Genomic DNA, 26,352 nt, shown 5'->3' with positions numbered 1-26,352 from the left:
CCCTAGAGTTACCCCGGCTCCTCAACTATTCCTCTTCAATGTACTATCTGTGCTGTTGTTTCCTAGCTACCATAGCTCTGTTACATTTTTTTAAAGTATTGTTTCTGTCTGCTGTGCTGCTTGTCATTACACTTTAGTTTAGCTGGTAGCAAAACCAAAAACCCATCTCTTATAGATACTGTTAATTGTTAAAAATTGTCAGTACTTAAACACATTGAGTTATAAAGATTCTTGAGCCTGTGTCTGGACAAGATGACCACTTGAGACTGTTTCTAGTTCTAAAAGCCCATGCTGGACTCTATTAGAGCTAATGATAGTATCAATTGTCAGTATGCCTGCCTGCCTACTGACAATTTTCTTTTTTTGCCAGTTGTTACAATTTCCCAACTACAAAAGTAGTAAAATTAAAATTTACAACAGTAAAGGCAAATATATCTATGGAGCTTGTACACAAGAAATTTATGTATATGTACCCCATAAATGAAAACTTCATTGTGTTAATTCTGAGAATGTATACATGAATAATCTCTGTTATTTATTGTTAAGAACAATCCCCAAATCCTCAGAAATATTTCTGCTATAATTAAATTTAAATGCTTTTTAAAAAATTCATGTGGGTTGGCAATTTACTATGTTCGTATTTTTAGCTTCCTTATGTTTGGTCATTAATTGTGGTATCATAAACAGCTAAGATTTAAAGCCCTTAACCTTCCCAGGCCCAGCAGAAGCAAGATGTCAACACCCATAAGTTATGAGCAGGCTCCCAAAGGGACTGTAATACAAAATACACTTATAATTGAATTAACTCTGGAGAGAATTCTGGGAAGATGACAGCATCAGTAATTTTTCATTCTCTCTGAATCCTTATATAAAGACAGAGAGAAAACCTGAAGAGCAAAACCCCAAACCTGTGAAAAATATTTACAAAAGACCTAGGTAACAAGGTACCCCCACAAACTCCAGAATATAAGTGGAAACCACCATGAGCCATAAGACCTGCATGGTATCAGTGTCTGTGTGGGAGAAAGGATAAGGAAAATATATATGATGGATCTGAGAACACGAAAACCCCCAAATAGCCAATGGGCATTGGCTGGTAAGAGGGCAGGTCAATTTGAGAACAGCTGCTGAAACTGGGAGGGGTTTTGACCATATCAGTATTGAGCCCATGGGCAAAGGTTTGATGGGGCTCCTATGAACTCTCAAAATCAATCCCTTTGTAGGACAGAGACTCACACCAAAGAGAAAGTACTTAGGGTGAAATAAAAGTTTAGGAGATCCCTAGGTGGCTCAGCGGTTTAGTGCCTTTGGCCCAGGATGTGGTCCTGGAGTCCCGGCATGGAGTCCCACATCAGGCTCTCTGCATGGAGCCTGCTTCTCCCTCTGCCTGTGTCTCTGCCTCTCTCTCTGTATCTCTCATGAAAAAATAAATAAAATCTTAAAAAAAAATTTAACGGGATATGAACAGAGATGAGAGAAAAGCCCCAGACCAAAGTGCTGCAATATCATAGAGTAAGCTGCCTTATTTTTTAATACTTTCCAAAATCAACAGAGGAAGCTCTGTGAAGTGAGGAAAGCTTTCCTGAATGCTACCTTTTAACAAAAGTTCAGGAAAACTGAACTAGTGGTGAGGGGATGCCTGGGTGGCTCAGTGGTTGGGCACCTGCCTTTGGCTCAGGTCGTGATCCCAGGATTCAGTATCGAGTCCCACATCGGGCTCTCTTCAGGGAGCCTGCTTCTCACTCTGCCTATATCTCTGTCTCTCTCTCTCTCAGTCTGTGTCTCTCATGAATAAATAACTAAATCTTAAAAAAAAAAAAAAGAGCTGGTGGTAAGCATTAAGAATTACCAGTATAACTAAGACTACGTGGTGCCAAAAAGAGATTATCATATATAATGGCTGTATACTCTGATAATGTAGATATAGCCCAACTATAAAATATAGAAGCAGGGCACCCCTGGTGGCGCAGCGGTTTAGCACCGCCTGCAGCCCGGGGTCTGATCCTGGAGACCCAGGATCGAGTCCCACGTCGGGCTCCCTGCATGGAGCCCGCTTCTCCCTTTGCCTGTGTCTCTGCCTCTCAGTCTCTCTCTCTCTCTCTGAATAAATAAATTAAAAAAAATACTTATAAAAAATAATAAAATATAGAAGCAGAGCATATAAAAAAATTGGTGGTAGTATTATTACCCTAAGATTGCACTGGGGAGACAAAAGTCGGGCTTCAGGTCTCTATTAGGATTCTCCAGAGAAACAAAAACAACACCGGGATATATATAGAGATACGTATGAGAGGGGATTTATTATAGGAATTGGCTCAAGCAGTTATAGAGGCCAAGAAATACCATGATCTGCCATCTGCAGGCTGGAGAGCCAGGAAAGCTGGCAAAATAATTTAGTTCAAGACTTAAGGCTGAGTACCAGAAGAACTGATGGTGTAACTCCCAGTCTGAGGCCAAAGGCCTAAGAAAGGAGGCCTGCTTGTGTAAGTCTCAGAGTCAGAAGGCCTGAGAACCTGAACTGCTGATGTCCAAGGGCAGGAGAGGATGAACATCCTAGCTCAAGGGGGGTGGGCAGAGAGAGAGAAAGAGAGAGAAGTCACCCTTCCTCCACCATTTTGTTCTATTCAGGCCCTCAACAGATTGAATGATGCCTGCTCACATTGGTGAGGGCACTCTTCCTTACTCAGGAAGGTGCAATCCTTAATGATTATTTTAGAGTTTTGAGTGAAAAATTGTTAAATTCATAAGTATTTATGAAATCATAAGCATTTCAAGTGTTTGGTGTGCACAAGTTTATATCACACATTCTACCTGGAATTAACAGATGATTTGGACATTCTTAAATGTCTGGCTAAGCCACATAACTCATTTGGGTGGTGAATTGGTCCATATTTCTCCAAATATGTAAGCATCATATAAAGAAAAATCTCTTCCACAAAAAAAACCTAAAACACAAATTCAAAAAGATACATACACACTTATGTTTACTGCAGCATTATTTATAATAACCAAGATACAGAAGCCATTCAAGTGTCCATTGATGGATGGATAAAGAATGTGGTACACACACACACACACACACAGACACACACACACAGGGGAATATTACTTAGCTATATAAAAGAATGAGATTTTGCCATTTGTTATAACATGGATGGACCTAGAGTTATTATGCTAAGTGAAATAAGTCAGACAAAGACAAATACCATATGATTTCACTAAATGTAGAATCCAAACAAACAAAAAGCAGAATCAGATCCATAGAAAATAAACAAATGGTTGTCATAGGTGAGAAGAGTCAGGGAGATGGGCCAAATGGGTAAATGGGAGTGGGAGATACAGGCCTCCAGTTAAGGAATAAATAAGTCATAAGGATAAAAGGTACAGCATAGGGAATATAGTCAATGGTATTGTAACAGTGTTGTATGGTGACAGATGGTAGCTACACTTGTAGAGAGAACAGTACAATGTATAGATTTGTCAAATCATTATGTTTTATACCTAAAACTAATATAACACTGTGTGTCAACTATACTTCAATTAAAAAAAAACCTGCAGGGGATCCCTGAGTGGCTCAATGGTTTAGCACCTGCCTTTGGCCCAGGGCGTGATCCTGGAGTCCTGAGATCGAGTCCCGCATCAGGCTCCCTTCATGGAGCCTGCTTCTCCCTCTGCCTGTGTCTCTGCCTCTCTTTCTCTCTCTGTGTGTCTCTCATGAATAAATAAATAAAATTATTTTTTTAAAAAAACCTGCAGATTAGTCAACTAGAAGATAGGTTGATAGAAAATATCCAGATTGAAGTATAGAGAAAACAACTATGGAATATAGAGAAAAGAATGTAAGAAACATATGGGACATTATGAAAGATTTTGTTATTATGATTGTCACTGGAGTCCCAGAAGGAGTAGAGACAAGAAATGTGTCAGGAGACATATTTGAAGAGACACTAGCCAAGAATTTCCCCAGTCAGAAAACATTAAGTCACAGAATCAAGAAGCTCTATAAATCTGAAGCAAGATAAATACAAGGAAAACTACACCTGGTCAAATCACTGAAAACTAAATGCTACTATTAAAATGTTCAAATCAGCCAGAGGGAAAAAAGGGTACATTATTTTCAAATGAACAACAATAAAACTGACAGCTAACCTTTCCAACATAACTGATGGATCAAAGTCAATGGAGTTACCTCCAGACAACAGAATGACCAGAAGACAATGGAATGGGGAAAAATTATGGCAAACATATAATTCTACATCTAGCAAAAATATTCTTCAAAAATTAAGGTAAAATAGACATTTTCATAAAAATAAGAATCAGTGTCAGCAGATGTGTACTAAGAGAAATAATAAAAGGAACTCTTCAATAAAAGTCAAAAGAATGAACAAGGAGTCCAGAAATTCAGGGAGGGACAAACAGCATCAGAAAGAGGACAACTAATTTAGTATTGGTCATTTGAAACAACAATAACGTTTTGTGGTGGTTAAAAACTTTTCACATACCTTTCATACAGATGAACCAAACACCCACTGTCACTCAAGCACAGCATGTATATTCTTGCCTCTGTGCCTCTGGTCTCTTCTTGCTCCTCCCTTGAAGCCAGATGTACATCATCACATCTTCAGGAAGAGTTCATTGGCTACTCCTTCATTTATGTCTCCTCCCCACCCCTCTAACTCAGTACCATGTTGTGTGTGTCCCTTATTCAGACTGAAAATGGAGACAACTTTTTGCTCTATTTTTTATTTCACTTTGTGTTTTTGGTTTCTCACATAGAATGTAAATTTAATGTCCTTTCAAAGTGCCTACTCTATGTTATCTATATAGTATGGCTGAATAGATGTCTGTTGAAGAAAAAAATGGTAATGAGTGGGTTAATCTTGTTGTTTTCTAAGATAGAATCTTCCATCTAGTAGTTATTATTCTGAGATTTGATAGAGGCATCTACTATAAACATCTCCAAGAAACGTTTTAGTAACTTCTTGGATGGAAGATCCATGAGGGATGGATTGGATATTCACACTATGTATGTAATTTTTTGAAATTGATTTTATGCCTGTTTTTCTTTTTCTTTTTTTCTTTTTCTCCTCTCCCCTCCAATTTTATGCCTGTTTAATAAAATCCTTCTTGGTATCATTGTCCAATGTATAAGGCTGGTTGCAGTCTTTCACAGGTATGGTATTTATTTCATTTCATTTGTTTATTTTAAAATTTTATTTATTTATTTGGGGGGGGCACATGCACATAGCTGGAAAGGATGGTGGGGAGAGGGAGAGAGAGAATCTCAAGCGGACTCCTTACTGACATGGAACCCGATACTGGGCTCAATCTTAAAACACTGAGATCATGACCCGAGCTGAAATCAAGAGTTGGAGGCTTAACTGACTGAACCACCCAGGCACCCCTTAATGTGAGTCATTCAAACTATTCCTGAATGCTAAAGATATAAAAGTCACAACTCTTGAGTTCCCCAGAGGATATAAATTCTAATTGGAGGCTAAAACATATATACATATATACAAAACAAGTTGAGATGAAATCTAAAGAAATATTTTAGTAACTGCAAGAAAATAAGGTATAGTGTAGACTAAAGCTACAAAAGATAAGAAAGCTAAAAATAGTAAGTGATCATACTCAAGATGTGATTACTAGGGAAGGTGGTGAAAAGAGGTAATGTTCTGGTTTTGAAGGTTAGATGGAAATACATAGAAGAGAAGAGGCACAGATTTTTTTCTAAGCAAGGAGAAGAACATGCAAAGCACAAAGGCAAAGTAGTAAGTCATGTTCAGGAAACTATATACAGACAAGCTTGAGGAATGGAGGGAATACGTGAAGCTAGAGAAAGGCAGAGGGGCAGAGGATAGAAGACATCAGATATGTTTATTTTTGAAATATTGTTGAATTTTAGTTTTCTTTTCAACAGGAATAATCTTCATGTCAACAGCCCAGTCAGAACCCTTAGCTGATATAATGATGATCCCAGCTTTCTAGGCTACTATTTGCAATAATTTTAGCCATATGAATGTAATGGGGAAAACACACTGCAAGTGAATTATTTTTGAAATGTATTGCATGTTGACATTTGGGAAATTAGATCCTGAACAAAATGCATCCTGATTATTTGAGGTGCCTTCCCATCATGAAAAGATAAACCCAGTCAAACAATTAAACAAATGAAAATCTGCATGTTAGATTAACTTAAATTTCTGTTCTTTGGCAAGGTTCTTCTGCAAGGTTCTTCTTTAAACTTTGGTTACTATTCAGATGAATAACCGTGGGCAGCGATTATTCCTTGCTTAAACAATCTGGTCTGAGGTGTCCAGATGCCCTCATTTAAACACATTTTAGGCCAGCGCCTGGCAGTAACTGCCAGCCTAGCCCCATCTTGTGAAGAATTCTGTTGTGCCCATTCTCTATGTACCCCATCAAATGTGACCCTGCTCAGCTACTTTCCTTTTCATTTTCTGGAAAAAGCATAGCCATACTCTCTTATGAAAAACAAGTCTTCAAAAAAAAAGAAAAAAGAAAAAAGAAAAACAAGTCTTCACTTCTCCATTCCCACTCAGAAAATTCCTCTGGCACCACTGGCCCATCTCATCATGAATATACATTTGCTTTAGCCCTTCCTCCTCCTCCAATAAGTTTTTGTGTTGATGGGTTTCTGGGCTGAGCCACAGTCAGTTCAGCAGCCCTAAATCCAGAAGCACAGATAAGGAGTGAGCTTGACAAAGGGCCTTCTGAGAGATACCATAAATGCTACTTCAAGGCAAAGCCTTCCTTGTTTACTGAATGAATCAAATTTGTGTGCTGAATAGAGCCATGTGACGAGAGGATAGGAAGATGGACAGGGAGAAAATTGGACTAACACGAAGAGTAGAGCATGAATCTGGAAATTAACTGGGAATGCTAAAGAGGAATAAGGATATAAATGGAATTGTGAAGGGTCCATAGTTTCCAAATTATTTTGATCATTGAACAAAGCATGCACCTAACCATGGTTTAACATATAAAATAATAGCTCCTGACCACGAGCCTATACTTTGGAGTCAGAGAGACCTGGGTTTGAATCCGGACTTTACTGCACACCAGATTAATGATTTTGATTCTGCTACTTAACCTAAGTCCTTGTTTCTTTATTTATAAAATGTGAATGCTAATAGTATCTCCCTCAATGGAATTATTGTGAAGATAAAAAGATAGTACTGGCAAAGAGCGTAGCACTTTGCCTAACATGAAGCAAGCACAAAATAAATGTTACTTTTTTTTGAAATTTATGTTAGTCTAATTTCTCTATGGCAAACTGGTTTATACTCACTAGGAGGAATGCCTAATTAAAAGAATCTTATGCTGAATCTTTGGGGGCAGCAAATTATTATGCTCTGACTGACCTTTTTTGGTGCTTCTGTATTTTCATTGAGTTGGCTTAAATCAAGTTGCACCTGTAAATATAGGTGTCCCTATGGTGCCATAGAGTAATCTTTCTTGTAGAACGCTAGGCATATGTTTAATAAATGGTTAATAGAGTTTGTAATTTCCACAAAGCAGATTTGATGAATACCTCTAATACTCAAATTCTCTTCTGATTTTACATATAAAAATATTTTATATTTTATTAGTATATTGCATATACTAATATACAATAAATAATAAAATATATTTATATTTTATTGTGTAAAATTGAAATATAAAATATAATATATAAAATATAAACATTATGAATTATTATAATATGTAAATACACATAAAATACATATATTTTATAGATCGGGAAACTGCATTAGAAAGAGATTAAAGTTACAGTGCTTGCTGGATATATCTGTTTGATCATTTTCCAGGTGATTTATACCTAAGTATTGTCCAAAACTGAACTCATTATTTTGGCCCACAAACTTCCTCTTCTTATATTCCATTTCTCAGTTAATGGTGCAGCCACCTACCCAGCAACCCAATCCAGAAATCTGTGAATCATCTCAGACTTCTCCCTCTCCCACACTCATCATCAATAACTATCAAGTTATTGAGTTTTAACTATTAAGTATTTTTTGAGTCTGATCTTCTCTCCTCCATACTTAGCACCACTGCTTTTATTCAAGCTTCCCACCACTTCTCAAGATGATATGCTAAAACACACTAATCATGTCAACTCCCATCTTAAAAACTCAGTGGTTCCCTACTTCCTCTAGAATGAAGTCCAGGTTTCTTATTATGGCCCTCATGATCCCAAAGCACACCTCTGTCTTAATCCCAACCAAGGGGATTTAAAATGGGTGTGTATATGATTGTCTCCCCTTTTGGACTCTGGGCTCTTTAAAGGTAGAGGCAAAGTCTTTTCAATCTCTGTATCTCAGCATCTGGCTGTGTCAATAAAAAATTGTTAAATTCAAATGAAATGGTGACATCAGGTTTGAAGTCAGGTGGATGAGGTCACACTTTTTTTTGAGGTCACACTTTTTAAACATGGTCTTTATTCTTTAAAAAATTGAGATTAAATCTAGCATTTTAGTATATTCAGTGGTTTTTTTTTTGTATATTCATAGTTGTATAAACATCATCACTGTTTGATTCCAAAATACTTTTTGTCACCTGAAAAAGAAACTGCTTACCTACTAACAGCTATTCTCTCTTATACCCTCTTCCTTCCTCTTCACCATCAAGAAAGTGGAAAGGTAATCCACAGAATGGGAGAAAATATTTGCAAACCATATATCTGATAGGGGACTATTGTCTAGAATATATAAAGAACTATTACAACTCAGTAATAAAAAGACAACCCAATTAAATAATGGGCAAATGATTTTGATACCTATTTTTCTAAAAGAAATATACAAATGGCCAATAAGCACAGGAAAATATGTTCAACATCATTAGTCATTAGGGAAATGCAAATCAAAACCACAATGAAATACTACTTTACACCCAGTAGGATAGGTATAATCAAAAGGACATACAACATGAAGTGTTGGCAAGGATGTGGAGAAATTGGAACCTGCATACATTGCTGGTGGGAATGTAAAATGGTACATACAGCTGCTCTGGAAAATAATTTGAGTTAAATATAGAGTTACCACACAACGCAGCAATTCTACACCCAGTATATATAACAAGAAAATTGAAAATGTATACCCACATAAAAATATGTACACCAATGTTCATAGCATCAATATTCATAATAGTCCCAAAGTGGAAACAACTCAAATACTCATAAACTGATGAATGGATAAATAAAATGTGATATAGCCATACAATGGAATATTATTCAGCTTTAGAAAAGAATAGGGCACTGACACATGCTACATTATGGATAAATCTCAAAAACATTATGCGAAGTGAAAGGAACCACATACAAAATACCACACACTGAATAATTTCATTTATAAAGTGTCCAGAATAAACAAATCTATAGAGACAGAAAGTAGATTAGTGGTTGCCTAGGGCTAGAAGGGTTGAGAAGAAATGGGAATGACTGCTAATGGGTAAAGGGTTTCTTTTTGGGGTGATGAAATGTTCTAAAATCTATTGTGGTGAAGGTTGCACTACTCTATGCATATACTAAAAACCACTGAATTATATACTTTATTTATTTTAAAGATTTTATTTATTTATTCATGAGAGACACAGAGAGATAGGCAGAGACACAGGCAGAGGAAGATGCAGGCTCCATGCAAGGAGCTGATGTGGGACTCGATCCCGGGACTCCAGGATCACACCCTGAGCCAAAGGCAGACATTCAACCACTGAGCCACCCAGGTGTCCCTGAATTATATAATTACAATGATGAATTTGATGGTATATGAATTACAACTCAAAATATTATAAAAGAAAACAGGCAAAAAAAGCGCAATGTATAAATATAAAACTGGCCATTTATACCTGAAAAGGAAAAAAGCAAAAAGAAAAAGATGGTTAGACTGCCTTTCCTGTCTTAAGTAGGGCTAAACTGAGGATCTGATCAGGTTGGCAGGAATTATCACTATAAGAGACCGTAGGGATTGAGGGTGGTAGAGAAGGAATTGTACATTTTCAGGTTCACCCCGAAACTCTGGTTTGAACAATTGTTTCCAATTTGGGCTGCTAAGCCACTCTTGGAAACAGATATCTAGTCCTGCTTATTCTGATCAAGATCTTGAAAGCATAACTGAAAAGTGCTGGCACAGTTTATCCCAGCCCAAGACCTGACTTCCATGCCAAATTTAGCCTTTGGCAACTTCTTTCTGTTGAGAGTCCCTGGGGACTTGTTTGACCTCCTTTTGGAGTGCTGCAAGGGAATTCACTTCTGGATGGTGGCCCGGCAAGCAGGGAGTGGCTCAGCAGGCTGCCTAATCCTCTATTAAATTAATGATAAAGTGTACCCGGTCACAATCCACTGAAAGGCCAATTCCCTATATGTGGGGTTTGGACCAGGAATTTTCCAGATAACCAAAGGTAATTCCCAGCATTTAATATTATAATCATCTTGAGAGGAAATCTTTCGGAATGCATTGTTTTTACTCCTGCCTTTTTGTACTTAGGCTTTTTCAATTGATAATGAAAGTATTATGTGGCTGCTATGGAAAACTTGGAAAATATAGTGCCATTTTCTTTGCATAAGATACACACACACATGCACACACACTTTTACCCGTAGCAGGCTTTTTTTTTTTAAAAAAAAGCTTTTTTTTTTAAACATAAATAGGATTATACTCTACCTCCTAATCTATCACTTGCTTTTCTACTTAACAACATATATGGGAGATCTTTCCATGACAGTACATATAAATCTACCTCATTCTTTTTTAGGCCTGTATATCCTTCTATGGTATGGATATACTATATTTAGTCACTCCCTAATGATGCATATTTCCTTTATTTCTAATTTTTCTTTATGATCAACAATGATGAAATTTATTTTTTTACTTTTTTAAATTTTTATTTATTTATGATAGTCACAGAGAGAGAGAGAGAGAGGCAGAGACACAGGCAGAGGGAGAAGCAGGCTCCATGCACCGGGAGCCCGACGTGGGATTCGATCCTGGGTCTCCAGGATCGCGCCTTGGGCCAAAGGCAGGTGCTAAACCGCTGCGCCACCCAGGGATCCCAACAATGATGAAATAAGAACTCTTACACAACATCTTTGTGTGTGTATATTGTGTACATACAAGGTATTTTGGGGGAATGTATTTGAAGAAGTATGATTATTTGCATTTTTGATACATCTGGAAATTATTTTTTAAAAGTTTATATTTTGAAATAATTTCAAATATACAGAAAAGTTGCAAGAGTAGCATAATAAACTGCCATATCCTCTTCAGCTCAATCCCCCAATTGTTATCATATACATACAATATTTGTTCTGATCCATCTGAGACATCTGGTCCATTGTGGGCAAAACCCTTACTTCTAAATACTTCAGTGTGTACTTCTTAAACACAAGGGCATCATGCTCTTATGTAACTTTAGCACAGGAATCTGAATCAGGACATAGAATTATAACTTTGAGTTCACACCAATTTCTCCAATCCAACATCACAGAGTTCTTTTTAGGCTTCTCATTTTCCACATTTATAACTCCCTTCTCCAACAGAGAACTGCTTTCACCATTCTTCATGTACTTCCTCATTTGTCCAATACCTCTGAATATGACAGATTTCCCTGCCATGCCAGTTGTCTCCTCTGCCCTACCCATACGGCCTGCTGCTTGCTTGGCTCCAGCTATGCCAATTCTAGCCATGCCAGCTTCTACCATGCTGGCTGCTGCCTTTCCAGGCCTTGGCCCTGACCATGCCAATTGCGAGGTAGGGGAAGTTAATTACTTTTGAATGAAGTGTTGTAAGATATACTTTTTTTTCTTTTTTTTTTTTTTTTTTACTTTTTTTTCTTTAAATGAATTACCAGTATTCTCAATTATTTGAAATTCTTTCACATATGTTTGTGTCAGTAGCTGAGGATCTATCTTCTTTGATTAATTTATTCTATTTATGAGCCAATATGCTACTTTAGTTACTGCGATTGGATAATGTATTTTTTTTTTTTTTGGATAATGTATTTTGATATTGGGTAAGAAGACCCTCATGATACTTAAAGTCTAGCTATTCTTAAGTATTTACTCTTCCAGATAATTAAAATTCCTATCGTAATTTTGGTTGGAATTACATTGAATTCATAAATTATTTGGGTAAAAGAGCATGTTTACAATACTGAGTCTTCCCATCAGGGAACATGGTATGCTTCTTCATTTATGCATTTTTTCAGTTCCCTTCAGTGAATATTTATAGCTTTCTTTGTGTGAGTATTGAACATGTAGTTTGTTCCTAGGTTTGAAAAAATGGTGTGGGTGTGGAGGTGCAGAGTATTTTTTCATTTTCTTTCCAGATATTTTGTATGTTGTTGAGATGCTTCATATCCAATTCTATATCCTGTTTTTTAACTTAATATTTTGCCATACAAATTTCCTAATAAAAGTATAGTTTTTATGGTTGTATAATTATTCAACAAATATTTATGTGCCATAATTTATTTAACCATTCTTTAGGGTTGGTAAATTAAATTGCTTCTGATTTTTAAAATGCTAAATACTACTGTGATGAACATCTTTGTGCATAAATCTTTGTTCTGTTTTGGATTATTCCCTAAAATGTATTCCTATAAGTAACATCTATCTTATATATAACATAGATATTCCCTGAAAAGTCTTGTATAACACAAAAAAGGTTAGTTGAAATTATCTTCATACTTTTTAAAAGTTTTAATATTTTGCTCTTATTCAATTGCTTATTCTTACAAACTGGACCTGCATTTTTTCTAACTCTTAGTCACTTTTTGGACATGACTAGGAAGTAACAAATGTGGCATAAACAAATAGCAGTGCCATAACCCAAGCTGATGCATGAAAATCTATGTGGGAATAAAAGCATGCAAGACTGATCATGGAAGGTCATTATCTCCTTGTACCTGCAACTCTGCTCTTACATTCTTTCTTTGCAATGTTCATTTGCACACTTGACTTCTTTGCATTTCTCAATGTGATATAAAATCTCTTACATCTTCAAAATTTTATTATGTGCCTTATGGAGCTATTTACATAAAGCTGAGTGCTGCATAACTCAGGGAATGTCTTTATAGTGAATGTAATTTAATTTTCTTGATTCCTCAGGGTTAATATAGAATCAATTTTTAAAATTTCTTTCCCAAGGCCTGTGGAGGTATGGAGGACTGTTTTCTCTTATGCTAAAGGCACTAAATGGCTGTGTTTTTTGATCATGAAGTCAATTTTTATGTCTTTCTTCATCTCTGCCCTGTTTAAGATTTCCAGCTTTCTCTTCTCACTGCTATCTGCATGCCTGCATGCGATAGTTTCTCCTCTCTCTTCTACTTTACTGCTTTTAATTTTTTATGAGTTTGGAAACCAGATTGCCAGGTCTTTTAAAATCGAATCCAAGTAAAAATTAATAGCCTCTGAGAAAGGGCATCGATGAATCGAATCTCTAGCAGTAATGGGCATGGACTTTTGTGATTTCTGTTTTGTTTTTGGAGAGGTCTTTTTTCATCTCCTTTATTTCTCTGGGTCTTTGCTGTACTCCAGATAGATGGGATTGTTAAATAACCAAGTTCCACATAAATGAAGTTCCATTCAATTATTATGTTGGTAACATTAAGATGCCTCTTCTTTTCCTCTACTGAGCTTTGATTCTTTCTTTTGTTCTTTCACATTATGTGTCAGGCTGGTTGACTAAATCTAGAGAAAATGTTAATTGGGCTTCAGATGTGTGAGATAAGGTCCAGTCGAAACCTTCACTTTCCCTATGTTTTCTTCCTTGCACTTTTTTATTAATTAAAACTTCTCTATATTTCACATCAACAAAACTACAATTCCCTTAGATTAAAAAAATTCATTTCTTATCTAAAGAGTCTTTTGATTAAAAAGAAGTGAAGTGTATTTCATTATATGATAGAAAGCAAAGACAACTTACACAACTCTATTATGTTCTTTTTTAAAAAAAATATTTTATTTATTTATTCATGAGAGATACAGAGAGAAGGCAGAGACATAGGCAGAGGGAGAAGGGAGCCTGATGTGGGATTTGATCCCAGAACTCCAGGATCACACCCTGAGCTGAAGGCAGAGGCTCAACCACTGAGCCACCTAGGCGTCCCACTCTACTACATTCTTATATTTACTTTTACTCATGGCTAATTGATAAGGGCTATGATACTAAACCAAGATTGTGTGGTCATTCTCTATAAAGGCCAATCATTCTTCCTTTGCTTCTAATTGCCCGCCTAATATTTATTAACTACCTTATCACTACTTAGGTGCTTTGAGTGAGGGAATATGGCAGGTTCAATAAAACTCATGCAATACCGGAGAATCAACTAAAACATCATGTCTTATTAATGGTGGGTCAGTGGCTTCATCTTTGTATTTGGGTACAATAAATACCCTTGATGATGATAATGTTTTTATGACTATTAGATTAAATTAAATCATGTAACATATGTGGGCGCCTGGGTAGCTCAGTGGGTTAAGTGTCTGACTCAGGTCATGCATGATCTGAGCGTTGTGAGATTGAGCCCAGCATGGGGTTCCCCACTCAGCAGGGAATCTGCTTGGGATTATCTCTCTCCCTCTCCCCTACCCTCTAAAATAATAAATAAATAAATCTTAAAAAAAATAACATATGCAAAATGCCTATGCATAGGCCTATTATACTGAATGGTAATAGTCCATAGAGACTTGCTATGCATAGGCCAGGCATTTCTACATGTACCAACTTAAAATCTTCACATCAACCCTATAATATATAGTTTTTAATTTCCAATTCACAGATAAGTAACCTGAGATCTAGAAATGTAGAATAACTTTCTTGAGATCATACATTTAGTAAATAGTTAGGTTAGGATTTGAGTGCAGTCAGTCTGGGTCCAGGGTCCTTGCTCTTAAAGACCCGTGCTATCAATAGTCCCTCTGCATGAGTATTCATTTTCTTCCTTTTCTCACCTAACTTCAACCTGTTTACTGGTCTATTTCTACTTGGGTGACTTTCCATTATCTTAAATCAAGGATTCTTACCTGGATCCCATGGGTGGGTTTCAATTTATATTTTTAACCCTTGAATTAATCAGGACTCTCATATATAAATTGCAGAAATGCAGCTCAAACAAGCTTAACCATAGTGGAATTTCAATGAAGGACTAGGTTATCTCCTGGGATCCAAGGATAGAAATGTGGTGGATCTATGAACTCAACTGCCATTAAGGTATGTTCCCTCTCTTACTTCTGAGACTCTCTCTGCTCTCATTCTGCATTTAAGCACGTTCTCTTTCTCAGACTCATGTGTTAGGAAACAGATCAGCTAGCTAATAGTATCCATAGCTTCAGCTACTATGGAGAGACTGATTTGAACCTCTAGATATAATGTACAAAAATTCCAGAGAGAGCTCTGATGGGCCCAGCTTGGGTCAAGAGTTCCTAGCAGTTAACTCCAAGGGTATCCATTACAAATGCATAGCATGTATAAGCATGAATAATTTTTTTCCTAAAAGGGAGGATCCATTGGTTCCATCAGATTCTCAAGAAGTGATTTGTAATTCAAAAGCAATAAAAAACTACTATTAACACAAAATATGCTGACACCATCTCTTTCTGTCTTCCCTTTTTTTTTTTTTTTTTTATTTACTTATGATAGTCACAGAGAGAGAGAGAGAGGCAGAGACACAGGCAGAGGGAGAAGCAGGCTCCATGCATCGGGAGCCTGATATGGGATTCGATCCCGGGTCTCCAGGATCGCGCCCTGGGCCAAAGGCAGGCGCCAAACCGCTGCGCCACCCAGGGATCCCTCTGTCTTCCCTTTCAAAGCAATCCTGCTGACTCTCCTGCTTCTGTCATAGGTAACATGGTCTTCTGGAGTCCTGTTACCTTGCTGTATTTTTATTTCTCACTCTTCTTTATCCTTTGCATTCAGTTATTCAGTAAGTTTTAATTCTTCCATTCAATAGCCATTGGAACTTTTCCTTTATATTCCCACTGCCACAATTCTTAACTATCAGCTGTCACTTTCTTTAGCTCATAAAATAGTAATATCTTCTTAACCAAGTCCTTATCCGTTGTCCTTCTATGCTGAAATCCATCCTATTAGATAGTTTTGAACACTGTCTTCTTATCATTCTGCTCAAAGACATCATGGTGTCCTCCTTTTCTGGACAGCACCCTCTTCAATTTGGTCCTGAACCACTTTTCCAACCTCTTATCAACCAGATATTGGTAAGATGTTACCAGATGCTTTATCTCTTGAGTAGTAAATTCTACTCATCTACACTTGTTGCTCACTGGTCTGTTTTTTAGATTTGTACCAAGTCTACTTGTAGTTCACACCAAAGCAACTCACTTCCAAAAGGGATTTATTCTTTGATGTGAGAATTGTTATGCTTGTTCCCTGCTTTAAATTTCTGTTGACTCTCTAGGGCCCTCCCTGGAATAGTCCTTCCTTTTTTCCATTTATATTTTTTCCTGTTCTACTTTCCTCAAGTAGTAGTCCCATACCATTCCAGGCAAACTTATCTCTCTCTCCCTTCTATGAATTATCACAAAGCCTACTGTTTTACTCATGTTTCAACACTTAATTCTATATTATATTAATATTTAAATGTTTGAAGAATTTTGTTTCCTAAATACATTATAAGGTTCTAGTAGGCAAGACATCTCTCAAATTAGTTAAATGTGCTCTGTGGTACTTACCACAGTTATAAGCATCAGTAGGCACAAATACTTGTTAAGCATTTATAAATGTCAATATAAATATATATGGAGTTTTGCTTCTTCATACTGGACATGAATTTTTCACTTTCCCAAAAAAGAGATTTACTGGAAACTTCTTTTAAGTAGTAGTTCCTCTATGTGGAAATGCTTTAAAGTGTTAGTCTTGAAATTATTAAATATTTATCAAAAGACCAAGGTGGGAGTTAGTGGGGAAATGTTGAAGCTATTGAGTTTTGAATTATCAATTGCAGATAAAAAGAAATGAGATTATAAAAAACAATCAATGAGAAACATCTTTTACATCAACCTTCCAGAGATACTTTCATTGTGTAATATGGTTCACATTTTTCAAATCATGTATTCTCTGTTCTCATTTATATTTTACAGGCCTTTATCTTGAGGGTAGCTGATAAGAGGATAAAGTTTGTTTGGGTTTAGATTGTGGCTCTGCCCACCATTCAGTGTGATCTTGACCTGATCATTTAACCACTCAAAGCCCCCCATCTAGAAAACTGAGATATTGGTGGGATGTTGCAAGAATTATGTAATATAGTATATATAAGGCATTTGGAAAGCATTTATAATCATTAGGCAATCAGTTAATGGTGATGTCATTATTCTTTATTCAATAGGGGGAGAATTGAGGAAAAAGGGTAGGCAATGTGAGCCTAATGGTTTGCTTAGGAAACTTGGAGGTGCCAAGGGAAGACATATGCAGAGGTGAGTATTAGTGGGCAGAATTGATACACCAAAACGGGCATTTTGAATAGTATAGATCAAATTGGGAGGTATAAGGAAAGGTTGGGCTAATTTATGTATATTTGCATGTTCCTCTTACATGGCATACATCATGTTTCCAAATTTAAGTCATAGACTAAATGATCATTTTGACTAGAATGGATTTTCAGTAGGTGTAAAAATGAGCATTCTCAAGATTTTAGGTATCATTGATGGAAAAGAAAACCAGGGAGAAGAGCTGAAAACAGGGGTGACTTCTCTCTACAATGTTGTTCACCACCCCAACTATACCCCTCTGTCAGGGACAGAGGGTTTCCTCCACAAAGTTTAAGTATAACAGCAAATTACAAGACTTAACAGGAGTATTATGTGGAAGAGAATGGGCTGAATAGAATTATGCCGGATGATCAAAACAGCAAGGCAGTGAGTTCATTCAGTGGGTACTAGCACTGCTCAGTGTGAACATGGGATCTGGGAAAGGTCAGCCAAAAGAAATGGAGACTGATCTTTGGGAGTGAGATGAGGACAGTGAGTCAGAGTTACTCACTTCATCCGAGCAAGAGACCCTGTGGGTCACAGCTATTAGAGCTTACTGTGGGAAAATCTAATAAAGCGAGCTCTGCTGCTATACTGAACAATTACAGTGTTTTTTTAATTTCCAGGAAACATGGACTTCAAGGTTTTCATTTTGTGAATTGTTATTAAACTTTTGGTGCTTTCTACTTTGTGAAAGTTGGAAACAAATTTTAAAGGAAAAACACGGGCCTATTCTCAAAAATACAGTTTTTGAAATATGTGAGAGATTTGCATAAACATTATATAGCCAGATTTAGTGCTGGTAAAATTGTCATGTCCATATGGCTGAATTAAATCTATCAATATATATATTTTAAAGATTTTATTTATTCATGGGAGACACAGAAAGAGAGAGGCAGAGACACAGGCAGAGGGAGAAGCAGGCTCCATGCAGGGAGCTTGACGTAGGACTAGATCCTGGGTCTCCAGGATCAGGCCCTGGGCTGAAGGCAGCCCTAAACTGCTGAGCCACCCCGGCTGCCCCAAATCTATCAATATTTCATGGTGTTCTACAATGCACACAATAATTTGTACTATTTGTACTAAGTACTGCCACCTAAACTAGTTTGAAAACTAACACATTACACCGCGGACTGCCTTTCCTTATTTCTTGTGGGAAGAAATGTTATTAGCTTCAGTGAAACTCACAAAGGTTGAGACACAAAGTAATCTTTGAAATAAGCAAACAAACAAAAAACCTCAAAGGAGAATTGAATAGGGTAAATCTGAGTGCCAGAAGAATAAGGTAACAATAGCTACTGCTTCCTCAGCACTTACTATATACCAGGCTCCATGCTATTTTTCAAAGATAATCTCATTTAATTTTTACAACCATCCTGTGAGGTATCATTAACCACATTAGAGAGATGAAGAAATAAAGGCTCAGAGACTTGCTTAAGGTCACATAGCTGGTAAGTGGTGGGTGACACTGAGATTTAAATCCGTTTCCAGACTCCAATCATGATGTTGTAGTGCTTCTTTGTGTGTATGAATAAATCTTTTTGCATATATATTAGCCCTCGTAATCATTAGGTAGGTCAAGATAGTGAACATCTCCACCAACCTGGAAGGCTCCCTCCTTCCCTGTCAAATCCCCCGTAAATAATCACTACCATGCCACTAGCCCTGTCAAGTCCCCCATAAGTGATCACTACCATGCTGCTATCACCATAGAGAGGTTACAGCAGGAGTAATCAAAGGTTTTGGAGTTATCTCCAAAAGATTCCATATATCAATCCTTTACCTTGCTGTTTTAGCTGTAGTGTTCAAAGCTGCTCTAGCTCTAACTTTTCAAGCATTCATTATAGACTAGCTGTTGAAATGCCTTCATAGTCAATTTCTTTTATTATTCTGAAGTTAATACTATTTTTTTTTTTTTAACCAAAGAAAGTCCTGGATGAAGTAGATTCAAAGAACTGTGAGCAAACAAACAAACCAAACTATCTTAGAAACACCATAGACACAGATTCCTTGACTGAGGTAATTTGGGGCATCTATTTCCAGTCATGGCATCTCATTAGGAAACAGATCACCACGAAAGGTGGTTGGTTTGACTTTAGGGAAGGGAAGAGTAGCCAGGCGGAGTATGTAATAGTGATTGCTCTGCATCATCTTACAGCACACGAAAACACTGACGTCCAGATATCTTCCACAGTTGACTTATGACACAAGAGAAAGAAAAACGGGAAGAAGATCTAGGTGGAGGGGTAATGGGGGGAAGTAAGACCTCCGAGGAGGCTTTAATGTGGTGGCTTTCCGTGCCTTGCCCACTAGCTCCGAAAACCACATTACTTCTCGTCCAACCTGGCAGGAACAGAAGCAGCGTCACAACTTCACCTCAGGCTCTCAAGCTGTGGTTGGTGAATTTTCAGCAAATATTCTGCGGAACTAGTCTCCCTTCTCTCTCGTCCCTCCCCGCCCACCTACCCACCCATAATGGTTGTGCGCCTCATTCTGATTCCCACCACAGCCAACTGTGGCTTTGGAAGCGGTTTATAGAATATAACTGAGCATCAGGCAAGGAACAACCGACATATGTAGGGTTTGATGACTCCGGGAGTGATGTGTTCGTAAGGTGACTGAAGTGGGGGAAACCTAGGGGAACGTTTTGCCCATGAGCAGCAGGAGGACAGGCCCAGAAGTGGGCGCACGTGACAGCAGCAGCACCTCGAGAGTGACATCACCCCTCCGGGGGGCGGAGCCGAACTATTTAGGGCCTTGTCTGCTATTGAGCTTCCACCCCTTTTTCCCACCAAATGCCCTCGACCCCACCAGGCAGAGCCCCCTGAGGAAACGAGAAATGCCCAGACCTCACAGAGCTGCAGAGTCAGGGCCCGACCTCTCGGCGCAGGGAAGGGTTCGGTCTTCACTCTCTCTTCCAGCCGCTCCCCACCCCCAGACTGTGGAGGGGGCGGGGGCGCGCGCGCTCCACCACGCACGCGCCCCCACGCACGCGCTCTCCCTCCGCGCTCGCGCTCCTCCCCACCCCGGCCCGGAGGGGGCGGGGCTGCGGGCGGCCTGGGAGGGTGCGACGCCCCCGGCGCGGCGGCGGCGCTAGCGAGCGGCCGGCCGGGCGCGGGTTGCTGGGTGCGCTGCTCCGGCGGGGCCCGCTGGCACAGCCGCCTCGCGCGAGCCGCCCGCCGGGCGGGGGAAGGTGCGAGCACTCTGAGCGCGGGGGCTCGGGGCTGCCGGCGCTGCCCTCCCGCCGCCGCCCTCCGCGCCTCCTCTGGGCGGCCCCGCCCCCGTTCCCATCCCCCTCGCGCTCACCTCCCGGCTGTGCCGCGCGCGAGGCGGAGCGAGGCGCCCGCCGCAGCTGCCGCCGCCGCCGCCGCCGCCGCCGCCACCGCCGCCACCGCCGCCGCCGCCGCCGCGCTGAGGGGCGAGAGCTTGCACCCGCGCCGCCGCTGACAGGAGGACCGCCGCGGGCTGCGCTTGCCCGCCGCGAGGCCCCGCCGCGCCTTTCCGGGGCGCAGACCCACCGCGGGCGTCGGAGCGCAGCGAGGTGCTCTGGGAATCGCGGGCGGCGCCGGCGGGCGGCGCGGTCCTCACTGGGGATCCCGGGGACCGGGGCTTGGCCCCGAGGTGCAGCGAGCCCCTCAGAGCCGCAGGTAAGAGACCGAGGGAGCGGCGGAAGGAGGGGTCGCCTTAGTGACAGGGGCGTTCGCCTCCACTGCCTCGGCTCCTGGGAGAGGGGCGGGGGCGAGCTGGGAATCAGCGAAACGGCAGCGAAGTGCCTCCGGTGTCCAAGGTGTGGGGAAGGTTGGCTCCAAATGTGGCACCCAGGGTGGCTTCCGATGGGGAGGGGGACGGTCACTTCGATGTCACCGAAGGTGTCATGGAATTCGGTACCGAGAGAGGCTCTAGATGCCGGGGACCCAGGGTGAGATGCGAGGCAGATTGCTAAACGTGGCAGGCAATGTGGTGCAGAGCGAGTTGCAAAATGTGCCCCCAGAATGCAGCATAAAAAGTAGTTGTGAAATGTGCCAGGTAAGGCGCAGGGTGGGTTGGCCTGTGTGGCATTGAAATTCATGGTAGAAGTGTTGTGAGCGATATTAACAGTCCCCCTGGGAAAGGAGATGTGGTGTAAGAAAAAGATTAATAAGGCTCATTGCTAGATATTTTATCTCAGGAAATCGAGAGGAGCTAGGATATGCTATTTTATGAGATATAGTACGTACCCACGTGAAAGAAAAAAAAAAAGCATATCGTGTCTGGTTGTGAGATGGGAAAGAAAAAATAGGGCTAAAATAATTCCAGGTTTTGCCGTCAGCTTGTAGAGCACCGATATAATCGTGTCCTGTCTTTTATTTCAGTTGTGGAATGTTTAAAATGGGTTTCACAAAATATAAACAGTGATAATTAACATTAGGAAGATTGGGTATTTTGGGTGTCTTTCTACTCTGTTCTCTGCTCCTCTCCAGGAAAAGAAAAACAATAAACAAAAAAACCCCACACCACATCCTGATTGTAATTCTGAGTTCAAGATCATTAGGCATAGGGATTTATTTTTTCCTATGTGCCCCTGTCTTCATTTTCACACAGGTGAAAATATCTGGAATGAGGAAAACAAAACAATATGGTGAACAAAAGGGATAAATTTTCAGGCATTTTGAGGGGTTGGAGCCAAAAGCTATTGCAGTGGTTAATTACAGTGAATGACAGTAGTGCTATATTCTTGCATGTTCTTGGTGTTGAGGTGGCAAAATAGGGAAAAAAATTGAATACAGTAAATGTAGCATAAAAAGCAGCAACATGGATACTGTCAGTGGAGCACTTCTTGCAGCGCTTCCCAGGTATATCATCCTAGGAATGTGAGCACAAGAATAAAATATTAAATATTCTTTCTCTGTTTCTTTCTCTACGTTAAATATTCTGTTTCTTTCTCTATGTATGAAATTATCCACATCTGTGAAACATTGTGACTTCCACTTAAGAAGAATATCTGTGTTTTGAGAGGATTGTCAGTAAATAGCTGGAATTTCAGAAGTAACAAAAGATAGTTCAATGAGCTATGTGATATAACTTACATATGTACATTCAATGAGTGTCTACATGCTATGAAACAAACAGGAATATCCTGTTCATTAGGATATAGTTAATGATTGAAATTTTGGTGTTTTATGTTGTGATTACTGTAGAGAAATTGAATTACTTGCCTGAAGAATGTTGTTCTTATAATAGCAGTAAGTAATTTGCTAGATAATCTGAAAATTCATACTGATTGGCTTCCTCTTGCATCCACATTCAGCCACTAAGGGATCATTTGCTTCAAAGACAAAACTGGATTTTCCTTCGTGGTTAATTTTGGGTTTTAGTGTTTTCTATAGATACGGCCCTCACCTTGAGGCTATGTTGGGGCTAAAGCAGAGAGGAGAGGGCCAGAGGAGAATAAAGAGCAGTTCTGTTGGGTCTTCCTGTTTTGTTCTGACTGTAAGCCATATGTACTGCCACCCCCTACTGTCTGTAGGAAGAGGTGTTGCAGAGCCCCATTCTTTTCTTGTTATCACTGCCCCCTTGTGTAAGGGAAGAAATTGATAGTTGCACTTGGGAAAACCACTTTCCCCAGATTGTTCTTGAGAGTGATTATGTGGCTCTATTAGTCATCTATTCTTTTCAAAGTTGCAGGGGTTTAAACTTACTGTTAATCAGGTTTCAGATTTAATGTCTGTTTTTAATAATATCTAGTTTTAGTCAGTAATTCAAATTGTTCAGAATGTTTTTAATATGTTTGGAAAGATGGAGTACTATTACTAGTAGAAGTAGGTGTAATAGCTCACCCGGATATAGCACTTACTCTGTACCAGTCCTGTTATTCATGTTTTAATCAATTTCAACACCCTATCAAGTATGTCCTGTTTATTTACGTTTTACTGATGAGAAACCGAAACACAGAGATGTTCAATAACTTGCATTGGCCAGTCAAGAATCAGATTTAGCTGGCAAGTAGAAGAGTTGTTGCAATTCAGTAGGTATGTAGTAAGACATATAAATGTTAAGCCTACGAATATACCAAAAATAGTTACTTATAGTATGAACATTTCTCTTACAGGATTTACTTTTGTAATTTATCTCTGGGATTGTGAGTAGAGGAATATTAGTACTTTTTATGTGATTAAGGAAATATTTGCAATGCAGGTTGGTTTGGGGGGAGCTTTAGAGATACAAAGTTACTTTCAAGTAGTTTGGTGTGTGTGTATGTGTGTACATAGTGTGCAATAAAGGTTTATTGGTGATTTTATTTTATTTTATTTTATTTATTTTTTTTTTTTTTTAATTTTTATTTATTTATGATAGTCACAGAGAGAGAGAGAGAGGCAGAGACACAGGCAGAGGGAGAAGCAGGCTCCATGCACCGGGAGCCCGACGTGGGATTCGATCCCGGGTCTCCAGGATCGCGCCCTGGGCCAAAGGCAGGCGCCAAACCGCTGCGCCACCCAGGGATCCCTTTATTGGTGATTTTAAAGAGATAATGCAGCACATACACAGGGATCTACATACTATCTCTTTAAAAGCACCAGTAAATCTTTACTTTCTCGAGGAAAATTAAGGAGAAATGATCTATTTCTCCTATATCTTCATACTTTTATCTCTATTTTATTTTGAAAAGTAGCAAAAATGGGTTGGATGCTGGTGTACATTTTACCACTTGCATCAAGAATCTTGGCTCAGATTTTCAGAAATACATATTGTTTCATATATATTACATATGAATTAATATTTATTAAAAATGTGTAAATCATAAAGAACAGTAGGGGCAATTGGGTGGCTCAGTTAGTTAAGCATCCAACACTTGATTTCAGCTCAGTTCATGATCTCAGGGTTGTGAGATCGATCCCTGAGTTGGGCTTATATGCTGGGTGTGGAGCCTGCTTAAGATTCTCTCTTTGTTTCTCTTCTCCTAAAAAAAGAAAAAAGAAAAAAGAATAACAATCAAGGTACCTGGGTGGCTCAGTGGTTGAGCGTCTGCCTTTGGCTCAGGTCGTGATCCCGGATCCTGGGATTGAGTCCTGCATCAGGCTCCCCATGGGAGCCTGCTTCTCCCTCTGCTTTCTTCTTTCTGTGTCTTTCTTGAATAAATAAATAAAGTCTTTACAAAACAAAAACAAAAACAAAAAAAAAACCAAACCAATCCTCTCTTATACTTGTAACAGCTATTTTCTTCTGTAAGCCAAACTTTCTGCCATTCTGTAAATCACATATCTCATGTAATCAAACACTTCTTTCATTTTTATATACATTTATTGGTAAGGGGATTCAAGATAATCTATTGATTATGGCTAAGATTTATTTAGGATTTATGTTTATATACTTTAGTGTACTTAATAAATTGTCATAGAGTTAGATCATTCTTTGTATTTTAGATTGGTTGATAGTTCCTTTTAGCATACTTCACTTATGAAACCTAATTTGATGTTTACATCTTTATCATAAAGTTTTACTAAAACATTGTTAAACATTCCATTATTTCCCTCTTCCATGTTTGATTCTTGGACTGTCCCATGCTGGTTCTCTAGTTTTCCCCCATACTTCCCCATAAATACTTTTGCTTTTTTCATATTTTTTGAATGACTTTGTGTGCATTATTTTGAATGGAGAAGAAAGTAAGCCTAGAAAGGAGAACAGTAATCCCCCCTTATCTGCAAGGGATACATTCTAAGACACCCCAGTGGATGCCTGAAACCGTAGATAGTACTGAACCCATATATACTGTTTTTTTTTTTCTATGAGTATGTTCCTACAATAAAGTTTGCTTATTTATTTATTTATTTATTTATTTATTAAAATTTAATTTATAAATTAGGCATGGTAAGAGATTAACAACAATAACAAAATAGAACAATTAGGGATCCCTGGGTGGCACAGCGGTTTGGCGCCTGCCTTTTGGCCCGGGGTGCGGTCCTGGAGACCCGGGATCGAGTCCTACGTCGGGCTCTCTGCATGGAGCCTGCTTCTCCCTCTGTCTGTGTCTCTGCCTCTCTGTCTCTCTCTGTGTGACTATCATGAATAAATAAATAAAATCTTTAAAAAAAAACAACAAAAAAACCCAAAATAGAGCAATTAAAACAGTGCATTGTAATAGTTATGAGAATGTGGTCTCTACTCTCAAAATATCTTACTTTGTTGAATTTATTCTTCTTGTGATGACTGAGATGATAAAATACTTATGTGATGAGATGAAATGAGGTGAATGACCTAGGCGATGTGGTGTAGCCTTGGGTTATTTCTGACTATACATCGGAAGGAGGATCATCTGCTTCGGACTATGGGCAGTTTAGCAGGGGACCACCATATACTAAACCGGTACAGTTACAAAAGGGGAATATTAGCGTAGTTGATCTTGGAAAACAAGTATACATAAAAGAAATGCATCAAAGTTCTCTCCTTGTCATATTTCTTCCTTTTACAATAGAATTAAAACTGAATTTCTGAAATCTAGTGATTGGGCATAGTAGTTGAATATACTTACACAGAATCACCAATGTTAGCTGGAATATTTACTCATGGTTCCCAGATTTTATTTCAAGGGGCTAGAACAAGCTGTTGCAGATGGCTGTTTACTTTTCTAGTACTAGTCTGATCAAGGTAACAAATATAAAATAGTTTGGAAGTTAGTTTAATTATTTGGACTATTTTTTCCTTTGTGAATGAATTGAAACTCAGCATTGTCCTATCTGCTGAGTACTTGTAGTTAACAAATATCGTTATTATTTGGAGAGAAAGCACCATATAAATATACTGTATAAGTAAATAGTCTTTGTTATAATATGAAAAATATCACCTGGTTTGTTTAAATAACATCTTTTGTA

General features: G+C 38.8%; 1 protein-coding gene and 1 long non-coding RNA gene across 8 annotated transcripts in view; one reads left to right on the top strand and one right to left on the bottom strand.

Moving 5' to 3' along the window:
- Positions 1-20,538, bottom strand: part of LOC140607006 (uncharacterized) — an 85,564-nt gene extending 65,026 nt beyond the window's left edge. The window contains exon 1 of the long non-coding RNA XR_012009179.1: positions 20,356-20,538. This is a non-coding gene — a long non-coding RNA (uncharacterized lncRNA). The remainder of the gene's footprint in view (positions 1-20,355) is intronic.
- Positions 20,539-20,958: 420 nt separating this feature from the next.
- Positions 20,959-26,352, top strand: part of TANC2 (tetratricopeptide repeat, ankyrin repeat and coiled-coil containing 2) — a 369,328-nt gene continuing 363,934 nt past the window's right edge. For 4 of the 7 annotated variants that reach the window (XM_072781226.1, XM_072781225.1, XM_072781221.1 and 1 more), the window contains exon 1: positions 20,960-21,153. The gene's annotated coding sequence lies outside the window, so the exon portion shown is untranslated. Of the gene's footprint in view, positions 21,154-26,352 lie in introns of all 7 variants that reach the window. The other 3 variants (XM_072781222.1, XM_072781217.1, XM_072781218.1) reach the window with 1 other exon arrangement.

This window comes from Canis lupus, chromosome 16 (assembly GCF_048164855.1).
Source record: "Canis lupus baileyi chromosome 16, mCanLup2.hap1, whole genome shotgun sequence".
Lineage (NCBI taxonomy): Eukaryota > Metazoa > Chordata > Mammalia > Carnivora > Canidae > Canis > Canis lupus.
The sequence above is the reverse complement of the archived record's forward strand: the minus strand, read 5'-3'. Positions and strand labels throughout refer to the sequence as shown.